This window comes from Chaetura pelagica, unplaced genomic scaffold (assembly GCF_000747805.2).
Source record: "Chaetura pelagica isolate M959 unplaced genomic scaffold, ChaPel_1.0 scaffold708, whole genome shotgun sequence".
NCBI classification, from domain to species: Eukaryota; Metazoa; Chordata; class Aves; order Apodiformes; family Apodidae; genus Chaetura; species Chaetura pelagica.
The window spans coordinates 515,514-522,519 of NW_009954405.1; positions in this window are offsets into that span (position 1 = coordinate 515,514).

The window sequence follows — 7,006 nt, forward strand, 5'->3', positions numbered from 1 at the left end:
GCTGGGAGCTCAAGAGAGTTGCAGTTTTGCCCCTGTAGCTGGCTATGTGGGAGCTGCCCTTCAGGGGCTAGGGCTCCAGAGAATGGAAGAGTCCTGTAACCCCCACAGTGGGGAAGGGGCCAGGCTTTTTCTTGCTAATGAACTGCATAAACCATATATGATTAAAGCTACACCTCGAGTGAGGCAGGAGAACTCCACAGATAGTCTTTTCAGAGGAAGATGGAACAGCAGCTAGAAGACTGGAGTGCTGCTGCTTGCAACTGTTTGTCCACCCAGGGCAAGAAGTTGTAGGCAGAGAAGTGGAGATAGATGTGGAGGTGGCTTGATGTGGGCTGGGGAGAAGATGAACAGCTACTTGAGCCTGTATAAGGAGTATGGGTACCCCAGCTTCCAAAGCTCTTTCTATGTCTGCTTTTAGTTTCACTGAATAGCAGGCATTTCCAGACCAGAAGAAAACAATTGTCTGTCCTGCATTGTGCCCCAGGGACAATTTGGCTCAGGACTACATAATGCAATGAGAATTTCAAAACCCCAGTCATGCCACCAAGGATTAGCTTCCTAAGGTCTCTCTCAGAAGATCCCCAGGGAGTAAATCTTCACTGAGTTTCATGCAGCAACCTTGCAATACTGAGGAGACTGGACATTTGTTGGTTGAGCTTTTTGGAGCTGAAGATTGTGGCATCTTGCAGGCAGCAGCACCTGGCTGCTTCACTCACTTACCTTGGGGAGCAGCTTGAAGACTTGAGTGGCTGACCCAGCTGGGAAATATTGGGAAAGTGCAAAATCCCTCCCTTATACAAGGGCATTCAGCTGCAGGGTATCACAAAAAGCCTATCAATTGTGATAACAAAGCTGACTCCAGCTCTTTGGGGAAGGTGTCTCACTGAGCTTCCCTGGTCCTGCAATCCCTGCTGCTCTGTTTTGCAGCCCTCACCTGAGGAGGAGAGTCCAAAACCTCTCTGGGCAGCCTGTTCCAGTGCTCTGCTCCTCCCACAGTAAATAAGTTTTTCCTTGTTTAACTTGAACCTCCTGTGCTCCAGCTTCTGCCCCTTGTCCTGTCACTGAACACTGCAGAAAAGAGACTGGTCCCATCCTACTGACACCCACCCTTTAGATATTTATAAGCATTTATGAGATCCCCCTTCAGTCTCCTCTTCTCCAGGCTGAACAGACCCTGCTCTCTCAGCCTTTCCTCAAAGGGCAGATGCTCCATTCCTCTAATCATCCTTGTGGCCCTGTGCTGGACTGCTTCCAGTAGTTCCTTATCCTTTACGAACTGGGGAGCCCAGAATGGGATGCAGTACTCCAGACGTGGCCTTACAGTGCAGAACAGAGGGGTAGAATAACCTCCTTTGACCTACTTCGACCATAACAACCCAAGTGTAACTATAAGCTGGAACAACATGTGCTAGTGTTATTATAAGCTCATTTGGATATTAAATTGTTAGGAGAGCTCCAGAGATGGGTGATCATCAGCACACAGGCCTCCCTTAAGGGGACAAGTCCTTGTGCAGCAGAAAGAGATGTGAAGATGGTGATGCTCCCTCCTCCATCACAGAGGGTTTGCAGCATTGCCAGGGTGGCAGCTTCTGGGGTAGCTGGCACAGCCAGGCTACCTCTCCTCCTGTGAGGATGAAGTTCTGTGCCACCTGTGACCTTCCGGAAAGGCCCCAGCTACCTGAATCATCTCTTCACCATGTGCATTTTGTCACTGTCCAGGCAGGCACGCTGTGTCCCTCTGCCCCAGCACAGAGGTGGCACACATGGTCCTTGGGATTTGTATCAGCCACGTTATCAAGTTTTCCATTGCCCCTTGCTGTGAGAACCCACAGCAGAAGCAGGATAATCTCTCTCTTTCATCATCTGTACTTTGAATGCTATTATTGAAAAGCATTTTTGCAATCCTCTTTACACAAAAAATTGGGCAAGCTTAGTACATCCCCTGTGCTCACCAGCTGCTTTCACAGAAAAATCATTCCAGCCAACAAGTACAGAGGTCAGGTGTGGAGGGAAAAGACGGGAGAAAATCACATGCAAACCTACTCTTTATCAAAGTTTTATTAAACCAGTTAAAAAAAATAAAATACTTCGCACAGCTTTTCCTCACCAGAGATAGTAAAAATAAACAAATAAAATCAGGCTCATTGCAATTTGCCACAGTTCTCACAGAATGGGGAGAAAAGTGGTTTACTGATTTATAGAAATCTCTCTGACCCATTGCCAGAGCTGTACCCCTTCCTCCCTGCTTATTCTCTCTGGACAAAGGTACAGAGTACTTTGTGTGCAGCTGGAGTGAGAACAGAGCCAAAGGCCTGGCAGGAGACAGAGGCACATTTCAGACTCCAGTGCAGTACTTTTGCCACTGGTTAGTATATGTACTCTGGTTAAGAGAGAATAAAACCCTGAAAAGTGGCTAACTAAAATTAAGAGCCTACCTACAGTTTTTGAAAATTGTTCATATTTTCCAGGGTTTACGTTGATTGCATGGCCAGCAGGTCCAGGGAGGTGATTCTCCCCCTTGACTTTGCTCTTGTGAAGTTCCACCTGGAGTACTGTGTCCAGTTCTGAAGCTCTCAACATAAGAGGGACATGGAGCTCCTGGGGAGAGTCCAGAGGAGGGCCATGAAGATGATCAGAGGGATGGAGCACATCTCCTGTGAAGACAGGCTGAGAGACTTGGGGTTATTCAGCCTAAGAGAAGAGAAGGCTCTGGGGAGACCTTATAGCAAACTTCCATTACTGAAGGGGCCCTCCAAAAAAGCTGGGGAGGGATTTTTTACAAAGGGTCATATTTAGAGAAAAAGGGATAATGGATTAAAACTGGAGGATGGGAGATTTAAGTTAGACATTAGGAAAAAATTATTTTGTGTGAAGGTGGTGAAACAGTAATGGTTTGACTCAGAATTGACAATTAAACCAGCAACAACAATGCTCTCGATCCCCTCCCCCTCCCACCCAGGTAGGGAAGGAGAGAGATAATAAAGGAGACAGACTTTCTGGATTGAAAACTAAACTAGACAGTTTTAATTATATACTATGATAAAAGAAATATGTACAGTTATATACTGTTATATACAAATATGTTCAGGAATGTGGAAAACCCCTATTGCCTTCCCTGACACCCAGCAACTCCCACAGCATCTCCTGAGCTGTGAGCAGTCCTGGAAATGTCCAGGAGCGCTGCTGGAGAGAGTGGCAGAGACACAGGAGCTGAGGGGAGAGTTATGAAGGTCAGGAATACACGGGCCTGGGGATTGACAGATACTTCCCTGGATGCCAGCTATGGACAGAAGAGAAGGGAAGAAGAAGCAGGAAGGAGAGGGCTTGACTTCTGTGATCCCTGAATTCCTACCGTCTTACATGTATATATACATGTGGAATGTCTCTGGTCAAATTTGCTGTCCTTCTAGTCCACACTTCCTTATGGGAGGATTGCAGGTATGACTCTTCTGCTCCTTTAGCATCCAAAACCAAAGCAGAGCAAAGTGTACTTGATGTCTCTGCAGTATCTATAATCATTCCAGTGCTATCAGTCTGCTAGCTGGAAAACTCACTGCTAGGTAAGAAGGATCTCACTGAAGAAAAAAACAAACAAACAGTAAAAAGAAAATTGGCTTCATCCTGGCTCAAACCAGGACAAACCCACTGGAACAGGTTGCCCAGGGAAGTTGTGGAAACTCTGTCCCTGGAAGTGTTCAAGACCAAGTTGGACTGGGGCTTTGAGCAACCTGATATGGTGGGAGGTGTTCCTGCCCATGCAGAGGGTTTGAACTAGGTGATATTTAAGGTCCTTTCCAACTCAAATCATTCTATGATTCTACGATTTTGAAGAGCTAGCAGGGAGTTTCTAAATGCACTGTGCACAAAAGCAATGCTGGTCTTTAGGGTCAGGTTTGCTGGGTGTGATGTTTCACTGGCATAGCTCTACTGAAAGAGTATTTCCAATCTGTGCTGCAAGATGAGCCAGCATAAGCTGGCCTCACCTGAGACATCTTTGTTTCTATTGCAAGTTGAAGACAAGCCCTTAGAGAGGAACACAAGAACTGTTACAAGGATCAAGCTAAAATTCAGCCAGCTGGCTGTCTGGGGATTTCCTGAGTTAGAAATTGCACCTAGGCCATCATGTTCTGCAGCCTCCCATGGCTGCACCCTCTGTGAGTTCATGTAATCTCTTTTTGTACCAGCTAAGACTCTTTCATTTCCACAGCATCCTGTGGCAGCTGCCTCCTGCAGCTTATGTGTATGAAATGGCCCTCCCTTTCATTTACATTTGCTGCCTGATGATTTTCCTGGGAACTCACTGATTCTGGCATGGTGACAAAATAGCAACTCAGGACTTTCTGTTGGCCTTCATCCTTTTAAATTTATACTGCCTGTACCAGAGGCTGCTCCTCCAAACTGAAGTGTCTTGGTCTCTGTAGGCACTTGGCTGAGTTACAAAGTTTTTCTGGGATGTCTCACAAGTGGTGTTCCTTCCACCATCACCACTGCCTGCCACAGCTGGGGTAACCACTGCAACAGCCAGTGAAGAGATATTCCTTGTCTCCCTTTTGTCAGATCCTCCCACACAGGCATCCTCTTTGTCCTTTCCTTCCTGTCCTTTTCCTAGTGTCTGTTTGCCCTCTTTGTTGGATGCCTTGTCCAGATCCCACACTGTCTTCCCTTGCCAAAGCAAAAGAGAGAAGGAACATAATGAATGTTGATGGGGTGTAGAGATTTACGATTACAACATCAACCCACACACTGTATAAAAGAACAGTTTGTGGCCCACTTCTCACTCAAGGTACTTCTAGTCTTAAAAAAAGAAACGCTTAAATTTAGTAATGAATGATACGTGACCATGTACATGATACTATGTCTGAGTTAGCCATATATGAATTTGTAAGCTACATAGGACAGACATGCAGACTCAACCTAGGAAGAGCTCATGTGAAAGTCTGTGGTCTGAGGTTGTAAGCAGAGTAATTTATTATCCCTCCTTCATGACTCCCACCATAGCCATCGCAAGGGACAAGAACATCATCAAAGGAATACCAATTTCTCCTTGGAATTTGGGAAAGCTCAAAAACAAACTGAACAAACTAGAATAAAATACTTACTATTGTTTCTGCACAAAGTGCTGAAATTTATAGAGTGCTTCCCAGAACATTCTGGATCAATGAAAACGCTTCTCGACAGCAGGGAGACGTGGTGTTCTGCAGCACAAGAACAGCTGCCTGACCAATCCATCGAAATTCTAGCTTGGACAGAATAATTTTCACATTCAAGACCAAATTACTCACTGCTGGCTGTAGGGTCCTTCTCCGGGGTTAAAATTTCCAAATCCTGTTTGACAGGACTTATGCTAAGTAGCACTAGCAGCAGCACAAGCAAGAAATTTTCACTGACTGGACAGGGGAGGTCTTCCCTGTTAGTACTTCCCAATAGATCAAAGGAGGCAAAGAGTGAGGCAGTGAGGGAACCCTTAACAGCCGCACCAGCATTTTTCCACCCCTTTTTGCTCCCTCTCAGTATCCACCATGAATAACAAGCAGGGAAAACAGAGGCAGGGTTTTCAGGGAAAGGAGGGCAGTGGGGGGGAGGAGGGAGGAAGGGCCCCTCTTATGCAAGAGCGGGGATAAAAGTGAGAGCTGAGTTCACCCTCCAGAATCAAGAAGAGGGAGGCAAAAGGAGAGTGCAAACCTCTTTGATGAAGAGCAGGTTTGAGAGGTCAGTGTTTCTTTGTACCTTTTCTGTGGCTGTTGCAGGGCAAGATTCGTTGGGAAACGCGAGTGGGGCACTGGCCTTGCTTTGCACAGGGGATGCTTTCAGAAACAGTCTCACTTTTCTTTAGTTCCTGGTTGCTGGAATGCCTTTCACCCAAGTTTGACACAATGCAGCTTTTCTGGCACAGGTCTCTCCCGGATCCTGGGACATGGGATCCAAAGGGCGGGAGAGATACTTGCTTCTCTCTAAAGCTGAAACTCTAGCTTTAAGCACACGCTTGCTCTTAAAACTATGGCAACCTACCCCATCCCCAAAAATGTAAGCGCCTAGCAAATGAGTCCATGTATAGTAATTGGAATAATGCTTGTGAACTTCTGCTTAAAAAGGGCTCAGAAGCAAAGCAAAAATTAACTACTACAAGTCCCACCAGGATAAAATATGTTCCAGGTGTAACAGCATATGTTATTCATAGTTGAAAGCTTCTCATTTAGCAGAAACTGTGAGAAGATAAAAGACGAAGATGTAAGAAGTGTGCCAGTGCATGATGCATCTTAACAGGGGAATATTAATTGAATGAGCATAAGTGACCAGCAAATTAAAGGGGGCTCATGTCTGTGCGTTATAGTAGGGCATGAATGTAATCTGAAATTACTAAGACCAGTCAAACTCCCTGTGGTCCAAAGCAGGAGGAGCATTGTAGTGTAAGTAGGTAGTTGAATATTTTCTGGGGAAATTTTTTTCTGGAGAAAGCTTAGTATTTTATTTCAATTACTTTATTGATAGGGTAGAATGAGATAAAAAGAAGATTCCTGTGCTCCCCAAAGATACCAGCAACTTTTTGTCAACAGAAAACAATGGAAATCAGTGCACAAGCACCAAAAGGGCCCCAAAGGTCAACTTGTCTGAAAACCTTGAGAACTTTAAACTAAAACATAAAGTTACTTTATGTGCCAGAGCCAGCATCCCCTGCAGCCAGGGATGCCTGCCTTGGGGCTGGTGCCCATAGCAAAAGGAGACCAGCAGGACCTGCAGCATGACTTGGTCATGGACCATAGGGGAAGTGGAAGCTGGAGATGCCCAAACAACAATGCCCTCTGAGTACTAGAGTAACATTTCTGAATCATGCATAGAGGTATAATGATTTAAGGAAAAGAACATTGAGTGGCTGCAGGTTATGTGATTTCCTCTTCCAGTGTTTATTTTCCTCAGTAAGCACATAAAGTCTGGCAGCTGCAGTTTATGTTATTAGCATCCCTTGTAGCATATTAACCAAGGTTAACAATTCTTGTAAATAAGGATA